General features: G+C 49.0%; 1 pseudogene across 1 annotated transcript; it reads right to left on the bottom strand.

Annotated features, from left to right (window-relative positions):
- Positions 1-1112: 1112 nt before the first annotated feature.
- On the bottom strand, positions 1113-12024 carry LOC308268333 (annotated as a pseudogene). Its single transcript has 4 exons — positions 11781-12024; positions 2880-3288; positions 2418-2775; positions 1113-2225 (listed from the first exon to the last, which is right to left on the bottom strand). The product of its transcript is annotated as an uncharacterized misc_RNA (transcript).
- Positions 12025-15309: the final 3285 nt, after the last annotated feature.

Raw genomic sequence — 15309 nt, 5'->3', positions numbered from 1 at the left:
ATTTCAGCCTCTCATGATATTAAATCAGCACCCACTGGTAGTAGCCATGATCGTCCTGTACAGTCATGTGCTTAAGTAGGTGCCCTAAAGCATCTGTTTAAGTTAAATAATAATGAGGTCATGTGGTAAGCTTCCACTATCCCCAAGAAAGCAAACTGAGCAGGGGGTGGTGGCACATGTTTGTAATCATAGCATTCCAGAGGCTGAGACCGAAGGATCACCTTTTGCGGACAGCCTCAGCTGCTTAGTGAGGCCCTTTGCAACTCATTGAGACCTGGTTTCAAAATAAAGAATAAAAAACAGGGCAGGGGGTATAGGTTGGAGGTCAAATGCCCCTGGGCTCCATCCCTAGACACACACACACACACACACACACACACACACACACAAAGCAAACTGTAAGATCAACTTCTATGACTCAAGAGCTCAACCAGGACAAAGCTTTGGTATGTTGGAAGTTGTTTTGCTGACAACCAAAGCTTAGTAAGATTCTCTGCTCAAGGATTTGGCCCCAACACAAAAATTCCTGATCTGCAAAGCTGAACAACTAAATAAATAATAAAGTAACTGTACAAAGTGAACGAGCCATGACTCCTTTTTTTCCCTCTCTTTTATCTACAGATTTAGTTTCCTAGGCAGTAGTTCTGAAAGCACCAACTAAAGTCACAACACTTCTACTAAAACGTTGTAATTGGTGAGACTATTTTTTTTTTTTGTACTGGGATGGAAACCAGAGGCATTCTACCTCCAAATTATATCTCCAACACTATTTTTTATTCTTTATTTTGAAATAGGGTCTTAATGAATTGCAAAGAACCTCACTAAGTAGCTGAGACTGTCCACAAATCGGGATCCTCCAATCTCAGCATCCCAAATGCTGGGAGTACAAGCATGTGCCACCACACCCAGCTGTGAGATTTTTCTGAAAACAAATGCCCACAGGAAAAATGATCAACAAAAGTCAGTGTTTTAAAACTGTAACATAGCTGTCAGTAACAGAAAAGACTTAATGCTGTAAGAGGCATTACAGAGAGCACCACAGTGCTCTTTGAGGCAATCTCAAAGCCTTCCAAGAAGAAAAAGCTTTCTTATTAGTTTAGCTTCTTTGTTTGCTAGCTGTCCTCATCTTCCTTTCTGTCTAGTTCAGAGGTATCCAATGATTCATGGAGCAAGCCATATTCTCTGCTACTAGACCCAAATTTAAGTACATCCTTTTCTTTCAGTTCCTAGTATCTCTGTGGCTCAATATACTTGTTCAAGAAGGTCACATTGCCTGAGCCAAGGTCAATGATGTAGGGCTTCACCCTTCCACCAACTGTGCCATCAGCACGGGTATATTCCACAAGCCATACTGAAAGACTGCATTCTGCTTTGAACAAGGATGGTCAACTGGAATGACTGCCATGTGGCGATGTCGTCCCAAAAGGTAACCACTTTGTTGATGCATAGAAACGACTGGAAGTACATCATTTTTAAAGGGGTAAAGCCATCATTTTTAAAGGGGTAAAGACACCACCGTTTTAGGGGGGAAATTCATGCTTCTGGGGGCTTGCTTTATTTAATGACTACATCTCCGAGGATGTTGGTGTCCTCAAGAAGTGCCCCAGAAAGCTCAAAGCTTGGTTTTTCTTTAGCAGGCACCTGTCTTTTTTATTGCCACCAGGTCGAGGAATCAATTCCTGAGCGTCCTTACCACTGCCACTGATTTCATTCCTCTGGCAATAGGAGACTCCCTCTTCCTCCTGAGCCAGCGGGGTCTGGCTGTCTCTATCCTGTCCCTGAGCCTGCCCACTCCCAGGTCTCTCATCGGAGCTCCTCCACTGGCGGGAATGGCCCCAGGGTCTGTCTTGGTCGCTGTTCCTACTCTTCCGTGTTCGATCCTGATGGCTCACAGTGCAGCCTATCCTCCAGTCCTCTCCCAGGATGATCCTCCCGTTCCTGCTTCCCTTTGACGATAGAGTGGTGAGGACTTTCGGCTTCTGTTACTTCGAAGAGACTTGCTTCTTCTCCCTGAGGATTTGTTTTTCTTTTTGCCTGGAGCCCGGCTAACTCGGGGTGGGTTCCCGCGGTGGCCAGGGCATTCGCCCGCAGGTGGGGCCAGGCTCCTAGAGGTCTGAACGGCGGGGGGGGGGGGGGGGGCCAGGAGGCGCGGCTTCCGGGCTCAGGCGCTCCGGCCTCACGCCCACAGTCACCGCCACCGTCCCGGTGCCTTGGCTGGGGTACAGCTTAATGGTGGGGCCCTTGCCTAACACCCGCGAGGCCCTGGGTTCAATCAACACACACAATCACACACGGTCTAGAGTTGGTGATTCTGGAGTTCCAGATCTTTCCGAAAACAGAGGCCCCAAACCCGACTTGGAGTTTCCCAGCGCAGAGAAGGTGTCTGTGTCTGTGCGATGATCCCACAGTCCTGTTACCTGATTACCAGCCGACGCGATCCCCGGGCAGCCCGGAAGGGGACCGAGCGAGCGGAGGGCGAGAGCGCCGGGCCTCTGCCGCCTCGTCGGGTCTGCGAGGCGGAGGGGAGGGCACTCCCGGGGCCGAAGCTCCGGGGGACAAAGGGCGTCGCGACGGCCCCGGCCGGGGTCCTCCCGCCGCAAGGCAGGGGCGCCCGGGAAGTCCAGCCGCCGCGCCCGCGGTCTCCCCACCCCTCCCTCCGGGGCCCCTTCCCGCGGCGGCCCGACCTCCGGCCGGACCCGCTCCCGAGATCGCTCCCTTCCTTCCCTCCCGCGACCGCGAGCGTCGGTGGAGCCCAGCCGTAGCGCCGTCTGGGGACTGCGGGGGCCCAGGCACACCGCGAAGACGACAAAGACTCGCCGCGGAGGGCGTCACGCTCACCTGACCCAATCCCGGCGGGAAAACCTCAGGGACCGACCGACCGACTTCGGAAACGCCGCTCAGCATCCAAAATGGCGGCTCCCTCGGCCTCAGCACCGCCAGCGCGGGCGGAGGGATCCGCGGGGCCGGGCTGGCCACGCCCCCTCTCCGGGGATTGGCTGCGCGCCCGCCGCGGCTCCGCCCCCGGCTCCCCTGGGAGCTGCGCGGCGGGGACTACTTCCCGCGGCGGAGGCGCGCGCGGCCTTGGTCGCGGCGGTGGCGGGTGAGTCACCTGCGCGGGGCGCCGGCCTCTCGGCCTGGGCGCGGTGAAGTCGGCGGCGCCCGAGCCCCCGTGCGGGGCTGTCCTGGCCCTGGACCCGCCGGCTCCGCGACGGCCTCGGAGCTGCTCGCGGGGATTGGCGCCTCTCCGTTCGCCCTCGAGGCTTTCTTCGCGTGTTATTTTTCTGTCCCCTTGCAGAATGGCAGGCGAGTTTCGACCCCTTTCTTGACAGGTCACCGCTCTTTATCCGACTCTTCACCCACCTCCTCTTGGCGAAATCTTACGGATGCCGGATCCTCTGCCCTGCTTTTTTTTTTTTTTTTTAATGTGCTTTTATTGGTGCATTTCTGTCCCGCTTTTAAACCAAGTCTGATTACCCTTTCGACCAGAATCTCTTCGGTTGGTGTTCAGTGATGTGTTCTTAGCATCGCATTCTCTGGCAATTTCCCTAGTTAACTCTGTATTCAGAGGAAACTTTTTCATTTGGCTTTTTTTTTTTTTTTAACTAGGAAACCATTTTCCCGGTTGACCATTGGAACGGTATTGCTGGGCTTCCAGAAAGAGATAATTCTGCCCCGCTGCTGTAGAGGATACCTCTGTGGAGACCAAAATTGTGGTTTGCTCAAATAGTCATGGGGCTGTCATATGACAAGCACGGAGCTACGCGTTATCATAAGAGGTTTTTATGAATTTAGAAATACTGTCAGGCTGGGTGGGTGTGGTGGTGCACGTTAATAATCCCAGTGCTTGGGGGACTGAGACAGGAGGAGCACAGGTTCACAGCCAGCCTCTGCAACTTAGAATAAAATGAAATAAGATACAGGGCTGGAGGGTTCAAAATAAAATAATCTCCAGTACCACCACCACACAAAAAAATTAAAAAGGTAAACTGTCATAACCACTTGCAGTATTTCACAATAAAGCCGGGTTCTGGGACCTCAAAATACATATTTGTTTCCTTTAAAGTGTTTGGATAGCTGGGCATGGTGGCACAGGTCTGTAATCCCAATACTGGGAGAACAAAACAGGAGGATCACAGGTTTGAGAGCAACCTTAGCAATTTAGTGAGACTGTTACAAGACCCTATTTCGTGTGTGTTTTGGGGGGGGGGTACTGGGGGTGGAACCCAGAGGCTTTCTACTTCCGGGTAGAAATAGAGATAGTAGGATCACAGATTTGCAGCTAGCCTCAGCAATTTAGGCCCATCATAACTCAATGAGACTTTCCAAAAAGAATAAAGCAGGGCTGGGGTATAGCCCAGACATAGAATGCCCCTGGGTTCAATCACCAGTACCACAAAAATAAATAAATAAAGGACTATATAATAGTCTGTGATACATGCATGGCATAACTTTTTTTTTTTTTTTTTTTTGGCGGTACAGGGGATGGAACCCAGCGGCATTCTACTTCTGAGCTACAACCCTAGCCCTATTTTTTATTCTTTATTTTGAAACAGGGTCTCACTGAGTTGCAAAGAGCTTCACTAAGTAGCTGAGGCTGTCCATGAACTGCAATCCTCCTGTCCCAGCCTCCCAAATGTTGGGATTACAAGTGTGCGCCACCACACCTGGCTACATGTATGCCATAATTTCTAAAGCAGAGCTCTAGTTACGGGGATTTAGGTAATTTCCAATATTTTGCTTGTCTGACAATGCTGTGATGACTAGACTTTTGCCAGCATGAATTGTACTTACTAGGGACATTCCCAGAAACAGGAAGTAGGTCAAAGGGTAGGTCCATTTTTTATTTTTATAGATATTGTCAAATAACCTTTCAAAGAGGAAGTATCAGTTTACACCACTAATATCAAAGTCTGAGAGTTTCTATTTCCCTGTGCCCTCAGTAGCTCATTTTGTTAAGATAACTTGGGCCAGACGTGGTGTCACATGCTTGTAATCCCAGCATTTGGGTGGCTGAGACAGGAGGATGATGGTACTTAGTGATGCCCTTTGCAACTCAGTAAGAGCCTGTTTCAAAATAAAGAGAAAAAAATAGGGCTTGTGATGTAGCTCAGAGGTAGAATGCCCCTGGATTCCATCCCCTGTACTGCAAAAAAAATAAAATAAATAAAATAACTTGGGATCCATGACATAGCAACTTTGTTCAAACCATGAAAGGACTTAAAATGTCACTCAGCCCAGGCTAGTGACATGATTCATTTAGAGCAATTGTTTACTACTCAGTTGTTAAAGCCAGGTGCAGTGGCATACACCTATGATCCCAGACTTGAGAGACCGAAATAGAAGGATCCCAGGTTCAAGGCCAGCCTCAGCAATTTAGCAAGGCCCTCAGCAACTTAGTGAGACCTTGTGTCAAAAAAAAAAAAAAATACAATAGGGATAGAGATGTTGCTTGGAGTAGAATGTCCCTGGATTCAATCTCACACACACACACACACACACACACACACACACACACACACACACACACACAAGCTGGGCGTGGTGATACATGCCTGTAATCTCAGTACTTGGGAGGTTGAGACAGGAGGCAGATTTGAGGACAGCCTCATCAAGTACTGATTCTCTCATGAACCTAGAAAGATCTTGTTTTATTTGAAGGTGGAGGGGCATAGCTCAGAGACAGAATCCCCCGGGTTCAATCTCCAGCACCACCACCATAACAACATAGAATTGCTATTCTACTCCTAGGTAGATATATATGTCCAAGAGAACTGAGAACATATTCACATAAAAGTTATACAGCTAGATGTAGTGGCACGAACTTGCAATCCTAGTATTTGGGAGACTGACACAAGATGATCACAGGTTCAAGGACAGTCTCAATAAGTAGCGAGACTCTCATTAACCTAGTGAAACCCAGATTCCAAACAAAAAATAAAATAGGACCGAGGGTGTAGCTCAAGAGAGTAGAATGACTCTGGGTTCAATACTCAGTTCCATATACATACAAAAAAATAGTTATACACAAATGTTTATAGCAGCATTATCCATAATAGCCAAAAAGTGGGACCAAGCCAAATATCACTGATCGATGAACGGATAAATAAAATGTGGTATATCCATGTGATGGAAAATTTATATCTATGAAAGGAATAAAGTACTGATACATGGTATAATGTGGATGAATTGTGAACACATTATACTAAAAGTAGCCAGACACAAAAGGTCCTATAATGTATGATCCCACTTATATGAAATGTCTAGAGTAAGCAATCCATAGAGATGGAAAGCAAATGAGTGTTTGTCAGGGGCTGGGTATAAGAAAAAATGGGGACTTACTGCTAATGGTATAGTTTCTTTTCTGGGGTTATGAAAATGTTCTTAAATTACATAGGGGTGACTGTTATGGTTTGGATCTGATCTCAGTTGTTCCCCAAAGGCCATGTGTTGAGGGTTTAGTCACCAACCTGTGGAGCATTGGTAGGTGGGTTCTAGTAGAAAGAAGTTAGGCCATTGGAGGTATGCTCATGAAGAGGAAACTGGGGCCTTGGCCCCTTCCTTCTTCCTCTCTTGTCTCCTGGCCACCATAAGTGATCAGTTCTGTCCCACAGCATTCCACCTTGAAGTGTTCTACCTTACCACAGGCCCCTAATGTAGGGGCCAAGCGATCTGGAACTGACACCTGAAATCATGGACCCAAACAAACCTTTCCTCCTTTAAATTGTCTTTTCTTGGGTATTTTGTCACAGTGACAGAAAGCTGACTAACATACTGATGTTATAAGACCCTGTGATTATGCTAAAAACTATAACAGTTTGGGATGTCACCATGGGTTCTTGTTCTTAGCTAGTTCAGAAAAAAACAGCCAGAACTACACTGCTGCAAGCTTAAGCAAAGTTTTATTACAAAGATAGAAAGAAGGGACAGAACAATCAAAGCACTACATCAGAGGGACACAATGGAGTGCCTTGAAAGTAAGACACTGAAGTCTCTGAACACAACATTTTTGTGTGTGTATGGAACTGGGGACGGAACCCAGGGGCATTCTACCTCCAAGCGACACCTCCAGCCCTGTTTTTGATTCTTTATTTTGAAACAGATCTTACCAAGTTGTGGAGGGCCTCACTAAGTAGCTGAGGCTGGCCATGAACCCAGATCCTCCTGTCTCAGCCTCTCAAGTACTGGGATATGTGCCACCATGCCTGACTGAAAACTTGTTTTATAATAAAGAAAAGAAAGACATAGGAATATAGTCTTTTAAAATATGGAGATTTGGAGAGCTATAACTGTTTTGTGTTATTAGTCATTAATATTGGGTTAATGAGTCTATAGAATTCTTTTTCTAAGTGTAGTTACTTGTGTTTTAACATTCAGTGTCAGCTGGGCTAACAAGCCAACTTTTAGCTGACCAAGGTCAAACCTGACTGCAGCCGTTGGCTGACAGCTTAGAGACAGACAAAAGGATTTTATTGCTTTGCCTAAGTATGAAAGCTTGTTCTTTTTCTTTCTTTTTTTTTTTTTTTTTTTTTTTTGGTACTGGGGATGGAACAAGGGGAATTGCACCTCTAAGCTACACCCCCAGTCCTAATTTTTAGTCATTTTATTTCTTGAAACAGGTTCTCACTAAGTTGCGAAGGGTCTTGCTAAGTATCTGAGGCTGGCCAAGAAATCTTGTTCTTATTAGCAATTAATACTGGCCTTATTAGCAATAAATACAGGCTCAATTCCCATAAAAAACCACTGAATTGTACTACTTACTTATTTGGTAGTGGTTATTGGACCCAGGAGCATTCTCCACCCTTACCCCTACTTTATTTTTGTTTTGATCTGCCCGTCTCAGCCTCCCAAGAACTGGGGTTATAAGTTTGAGCCACCATGCCCAGCTTGAATTGTATATATATATTTTTTTTCTTTGGGGGGAGGTCTGGGGATGGAACCCAGGGGCATTTGACCTCCGAGCTACACCCCCTGCCCTATTTTTTATTCTTTATTTTGAAACCGGGTCTCACTGAGTTGCAGAGGGCCTCACTAAGTAGCTGACGCTGTCCGCGAACTGCGATTCTCCAGGTGAATTGTATATTTTAAAAGGGTAGCTGGGCTGGGCGTGGTGGCTCACACTTGTAATCTCAGCATTCGGGAGGCTGAGACCGGAGGATCACGGTTCGCGGACAGCCTCAGCTACTTAGTGAGGCCCTCTGCAACTTAGTGAGATCCTGTTTCAAAATAAAGAGTAAAAAATTAGGTCAGGGTGTATAGCTTGGAGGTCGGATGCCCCTGGGTTCAATCCCGAGACCCGCAAAAAAAAAAAAAAAAAAAAAAAAGAAAAGGGTAGCTGGGCATGGTTGCACACGCTTGCAATCCCAGCATTTGGGAGACTGAGACAAGGAGGATGGCGGTTTGTGGACAGCCCCAGCTAGTTAGTGAGGCCCTTTACAACTCAGTGAGACCCTGTTTCAAAATAAAGAATAGCCGGGTGTGGTGGCGCACGCTTGTAATCCCAGCATTCGGGAGGCTGAAACCTGGAGGATCGCAGTTCGTGGACAGCCTCAGCTACTCAGTGAGGCCCTCTGCAACTCAGTGAGACCCAGTTTCAAAATAAAGACTAAAAACTAGGGCAGGGGGTGTAGCTCGGAGGCCGAATGCCCCTGGGTTCCATCCCCAGACCCGCAAAAAAAAAAAACAAAATAAAGAATAAAAAATAGGGCTGGGTGTGTAGCTCAGAGGTAGGACGCCCCTGGGTTCCATACCTACTACTGCAGAATAATGATGATGATGATGATGATGATGATGATGATAATGATAATTATTATTATTATTATAAAGGGTGAGTTTCTTGACATGGAATTATATTAATGTATTTTTGTAAAATGATGCTCTTTAGCTGGGTGTATGCCTTTTATCCCAGCTTACTTATGAGGCCAAGGCAAGAGGATCACAAATTTGAGCCAGCCTGTACGATTTAGTGAAACCATGTCTCAAAGTAAAAAATAAAGAGGGCTAGGAATGTAGTCCAGTGGTGGAGCACCCCTCAGGTCAATCCTCAATACTGCAAATATATAAATATATACATACATATACAATACATACAATACATACATACATGAAGTGTGTGTGTGTGTGTGTGTGTGTGTGTGTGTGTGTGTGTGTGTGTTTCACTGGGTACTGAACCCAGGGGTGTTCTATCTCTGAGCTATACCCCCAGTTGTATTTTATTTTGTATTTTTGAAACAGTCTCACTAAGTTGTGGATGGCTTCACTATGTTGCTAAGGGTGGTAAAGAACCTGCAATCCTCCTATCTCAACTTTCCAAGTACTGGAATTGTAAGCATGTACCACCTCACCTGGCTTAAAATGAGGTTCTTTTTATTTTTTTTAAGATTTAAAGAAATTTATTAAAAAGATAGAAATACAGAAAATAAAAATACAGAAAAAAGTTACAGCCCCATGCCAAAATGGCATGAGGGGGGAGGGTGGCCCGGGCCAACTCACCACTCCCCTAAAATGAGGTTCTTAAAATGTTTCTAGCCAAGCTGGGAGTAGTGGCGGCATACCCTTGTAATCCCAGCATTTGGGAGGCTGAGATGGAAAGATTGTGGTTTATGGACAGCCTCAGCTACTTAGGTCCTTTGCAACTCAATGAGACCCTGTTTTGATATAAGGATTAAAAAAAAATAGGGATGGGGGTGTATCTTGGAGATAGAATGCCCTTGGGTTCCATCCCCAGTACCACACACACAAAAAGTTTCCTAAACTGGGCATGGTGGTGCATGCTGTAATCCTGGTACTTGGGAGGCTGAGACAGAAGATTTATAGGTTTGAGGACGGCTTCAGCAACTTAGCAAGACCCTGCTTCCAAATAAAAAATAAAATCGAACTGGGGGTAGAATGCTCCTGGGTTCAATCCCCAGTAGCAAAAAAAAAAAAAAAAAAAAAAATGTTTAACTGATATTAAGCAATAGTGATCTAGATATCACAGTAACAGTAAACAAGTCAGTCAGTGAATGAGCTATTTACCACAGAGCTGTGATGGACCAAGACCCTTCAATGCAGCCATTCTATTGCACTAATCACAGAATCCAACAGTGATGTGATTTCATTGGCAATTTAGGGGAATGACAATTTGGGAGAACGCTGTATACAGAAAGCAGGACTTGTCACTTTAGTAGCAGGCGTCAGCATCCTCATTAGTGCTGCCTTTTTGGAGCCAGTAATCAGAAGTTCATTTTACTTCACCAGCCAACAACTCTTGTGAGAGTAGAAGTCAAGAATTACTACCTTATTGACAGGCGTGATGGCACACACTTGTAATGCCAGCATTCAGGAGACAGAGACAGGAGGATCTGGTTCGGTCAGCCTCAGTTACTTAGTGAGGCTCTCCGCAGCTTAGTGAGACACTGTTTCAAAATAAAGAGTAAAAAACAAGGCAGAGGGTATAGCTCGGAGGTAGAATGCTCCTGAGTTCCATCTGCAGACCCGCCCAAAATAAAATAAAATAAAATAAAAAGGCTAAAAAAATAGGGCTTGGGGTACAATGCCCCTGGGTTCCATTCCAGGTGCAGCAAAAAAAAATTACTACATTATTCATTTTACATCTTAAGTAGCAGAGATTTGGAATAGGAAAGTGTGTGGCCTAAAGTCAGTGGAAGTGACAGAACTGACTCAAAGCTGGATCTTCTAATACCAAGTCAGCCTGCCTGCCTGCCTGCCTGCCTTCCTAGTGGGAAGTGAACCCAGGGACATTCTACCTCTGAGCTACACCCCCAGCTCTTATTTTGAAACTGGGTCTAAGTTGCCGAGGCTGGACTTGAATCTGACCCTCCTGTCTCAGCCTGAGATCACAGGCCCGCGCCACGGCTACAGGCTCTGGTCTCATTCCCTCCTCCTCCGAGTCAGCGATGTCAGAGGCAGGCTTGAGCCTTCCAAAGGAAGTCAGAATGAGAGGAAGAAAGGGAAGGCGGCGGGGAAAGAGCAGAGAAGAGGACAGTGACGAGGAAGTTTTCATTAGGATGTGAATCCGGCTGCTCTCAACCTCCCCAAAAGTGACAACAATGATCACGTTACCCTGTCAGTCCGTGGGTCCACAGCTTCTGCTATGTTATTGGTGGCGAGTATGTTGAAGAAACAAATGTTCAAAATAAGTCTAAAGATTTTTCCCATCTGAGGTTCTGACAGCTGAGTTGGCCCCTCCCACAGAGGCCTGGGGCTAGAGGGAAGGGAGGCGGGTTCGTGAGGGGGGAGGCTGAGGTCGGCGGAGGGGAGGGGCGGCCTGCGGCGGGGCTGTGGTTGGGGGCTGTGGGTTTTGCGGCTGAACTCGATGCAGGGGTAGGAAACCTGGATCAGGGCTGATGGCCGGGGTGTTCACAAGCCCAGGAGGGCTTGGGGACGCGGAGGGCCGAGGCGCCGGGGAGGACAGAGGACCGCGCGCGGCTGAGTGGTCCCGCCGACCAGAGGATGCCGGCAAGGCCCGCGGTGATGCTCCCAGGCCCCGCCCCCGCCCCTCTCCCCAGGCCCCGCCCCCTCTCCCCAGGCCCCGCCCCCGGACCCTCTCCCCAGGCCCCGCCCCCGGACCCTCTCCCCAGGACCCTTCTCAGGTTCCGCCCCCGGACCCTCTCCTCAGGCCCCGCCCCTGGACCCCTCTCCTCAGCCCCCGGACCCTCTCCCCAGGCCCCGCCCCCGGACTCTCCCCAGGCCCCGCCCCGGACCCTCTCCCCAGGCCCCGCCCCGGACCCTCTCCCCTGGCCCCGCCCACCGCGCCCGGCAGCGGGGAGGGGGCGGCGCACCGCTCGGGGAGGGGGAGAGGCGGCCTCGTGCGCGCGCCCCACTCGCTGCGGTGCACGAGCAGCGCGCTCCCGCCGCCCGCGTCGCCATCTTTGCCCCTCCGTCCGTCTGTCTGCTGTGGGCTTTGTCCGTCCGTAGCGCCGCCCCTCGGCTGCCCGCCGCCCGCTCGGCCCGGAGCCGCCCTCCGCCCGCCGCGGCCGGTCCTGGAGAGCCGGGGCCGCCGGCCGGGCCGCGCCCCGAGCCCATTGTGCGGCGGTCCGTCTGTCCGGAGGCGGGGCCCAGGGACCCCCAGCGGAGCGCCGGCGCGGGTAAAGAGACCCCGCGCCCCTCGCAGGCCCGGCCGGGATGCGGGCCCCGCCGCGCGGTCGCCGGCCGCCGTCCTTTTGTCCGTCCGCGCCTCGGGGGGCCGGGCCGCCCCCGCCGCCCCGCAGCTCCCCACCCCCGGCGGCCGCGTCCCGGGCCCCGCCCGGACCCCGACCCCAGCCCCGGCCTCGACCCCGAACCCGGCTCGGCTTCTCGGCCCCTGACCCCAGCCCGGCTCCCGGACCCGACCCGACCCGGCTCCCCGACCCCGACCCCCGACCCGGCTCCCCGACGCCGGCCCGGCCCCCGCCCGGCTCCCCGACCCCGGCCCGGCCCCCGGCCCCCCGGCCCCCCGGCCCCCGCCCGGCTCCCCGGCCCGGCCCCCGGCCCCCGCGCGGCGGGCCAGGCGGGCGGCGCTGACAGCGGCGGCGCTGGGGGAGGGGAGGGGAGGATGGGCGTGGGGTGCGGACCCCGGCCGCTGCCCGCGCTGGGGTCCAGGAGAAGACCTTCTACATTTAGATTGCAGAGAAGACTGTAGTGTGAGACGCCTCGGAAGACCTCGGGCTCGTGCCTGAGGATCCAGGCATTTACCTGGCTGTGCCCGCAAAGGCAGAGGGCAGCGCTCGCCGCTCCGCACTCGCTGCACACTGCACCCCAGGCCCGGGCCGCCGGAAGCGCCGGCGCCCACAGCTTTCTTGTCCTCTCCTTTTTGGCAGATACAAATCTCTTGGATCCAGGCGAGTTTACTTTGCTCCGTGGCAACTGCACCCGAGCTGGAGGTGGGAGTGCACCCTCTTTTCATAAGGCCGGCGTTTCGTCCGGTCGTTTGTTGTTATGTTTTTCTTGCCGAAGTCTGTGGTGTTCCTTGAAGCTGCAACCTAACACCTGTGGGAGAGCAGAGGCGGTGATCGGGAGGTGTTGCGCCTCCCAAGGACTTTTCACTCCAAGGATAGACTAAGCTGCCTTCCTTTTAAAACAGAGTCCCTTGTAAGCCTGGCCTGCAGTTTACCCTTCTCCCATCCTAGTTTCCTTCTGGATGGTGATATTCAGGCAGTTATCATTTTTGGTTTAGTTTCGAATTTGGGCCTCGAAGCTGAAAGTAACGCGGAATAAATGACCTTTAGGGCAACGTGTCTATTAGTTTTATTAGCTTTTACCGCCTATAAACAGTTGCCTAATCTCTGAGATCTTCCTGTGTGGTCAGGATTGTCCTTTCAGTGTTATTTAATGTAGTCCATGACCCCACAGGGTTTTTCTGGGGATATTACTGTTGCTTTGTTTTGTTTCCTTTCATGGGAGGGGAGGGTATCTGCTTATTTTTCCCTTGATCCCTCAGGTGTGAAGTCCCATGGGGTACCATCTGGTCAGTTCCCCATTGGGCCGCTAGGAGGGTTAGGAGAGGCAGTGGGACTGCCAGCTTAAATAGCAGATGCTCGTCTTGTCTTCTGCCTGCAGCTTTAGTATTGAACCTGACTAAAAAATCTGGCGTTCCTTCAGAAGGAAGTTTATTACGTTTATCTATTTCTGGTATTGATGGGGAAAAATGTAGATTAGTCAAGATTCCATTTTTTCTTTATACAACAGAGAGGTGTATTTTAGGAAAAGTAATAACTTACATTTCACTTAATTCTGTACTTTGTGATTCTGTAGACAGGAAAAAACGAAAAAACCTGAAGTGTAATATTCACTCATCGCTTTTATGAATAAAATACCTGATTTGGAAGAAATTATATATGAAAGAAAGCTTACAGAATACACAAACAAAACTCAGGGAACACGTACTGTTTGTATTAGATATCATTATACGCTCTCTTAATATTAAAATTGACTTTGTGCTGTATACATTTGGAGTTTTTCTTTCTTTTTCTAATTAAAGGTCTGAAAAAGAACTGTGTTTGATATGCAGATATGATAGAAGACTGCCTGGAAGCTGCTTCCTTTGCCACTTCCTGTGGAGGCCTGTCTTTGCCATTTGCGGTTTCTTTCTTTTGGTAAGGGGAGGCAGGATCTGACACAGGTTTGAGGTCCTTTCTAGCTAACATAGCAGAGTTAGTTGGCATAACAGGAGGTGAGTCTTCATTAACTGAAGTGCAAAGCACAACAAGTAGTGATCTCTCATACTTCCTCTTAAGGCAGTACACTACAGTTTTATAATTTTATATGTGAGTACAATTTCAAGAAGGCAGGAACTCAAAGAAAACAGAACAGATCCATATTTATATGGTAGGAAAGAGAATCTTTTTATATCTCCTCATTCACTTTGTCTTTAAAAAAAAAATGTCACCGCTTCTGCTACTAATCCATTTCAGATTCTCTAACCTCTCTTATGACTGGGCCAGGCTTTCTTGTAATTAACCAGAAACCTCCAGGCTCAGGTATCTGTCTTCTCCTATATTGGGGGGCATGACTCTGTAGTACTTCTTCTTTAGGGAGCTTTTCTTGGTTTCTCTGCTGGTCTCTCTGCTACAAAGAAGCAGAATGAAGACTCTAAAGTCGCTGACTTTGCCCACCTCCCCAGAACATGTGAGTGGGGCAGGCCAGCACTCCACCTGGGGCCGAGTTAGTGCTCAGCACTAGGATGCACCTGGCTCTTCTGGGGACTTTAGCACTGAAAGTTTGGTTTACTTTAGTGCCCTGCCATCCATGATGCTAAGCACTGTGCCTGCATCACTCAATAGAGGCTCAATTTCTCATGCTATTTTCATTTATTACAGATGCCTTAGGGTTTTAAGATGCTTTTTGTCTCACAAGGAGGTGATGCCTTTGTTGCCTCTAGGCAGGATACTTCTTGGGAAAAGCTTCTAGAGGCTCCAGTTGTTGAAGATTGCATGGCTTGACTTCCATTCCAGTGGGCATGTGACCTGCGGACTGCCACCCTCTGTCTTCCTTCCTTTTGCTTCCTTTCACAATCCATGGGGTTATTCCTTTGAACTTGTAGTGTTTCTAATCCTGGTTGCCTGAGTTTCGTATTCTTTCTATCCTGTGTCCTTGACCATGATCACTTAGTAGCATTTTGGACTCCAAAGATGGATTTTTCAGTAAAATTCTTGAACTCATCGAAGAAGTCCCCTCTTAAACTTCTTGGAACTTGGACACTGTGCTAGAGGTTTATTCCCTTCTTTCATTAATTCAGGTATTTATAACTGATGAGTTTTGTATGGTCAAGAGCTTTTTATTGGTGTATTATAGTTTCATTTCACAATACCAGTCATAGCGATAATGACAGAG

This window comes from Muscardinus avellanarius (assembly GCF_963383645.1).
Source record: "Muscardinus avellanarius genome assembly, chromosome: 10".
Taxonomy (NCBI): domain Eukaryota; kingdom Metazoa; phylum Chordata; class Mammalia; order Rodentia; family Gliridae; genus Muscardinus; species Muscardinus avellanarius.
This window is presented reverse-complemented; position numbering and strand designations above follow the sequence as displayed.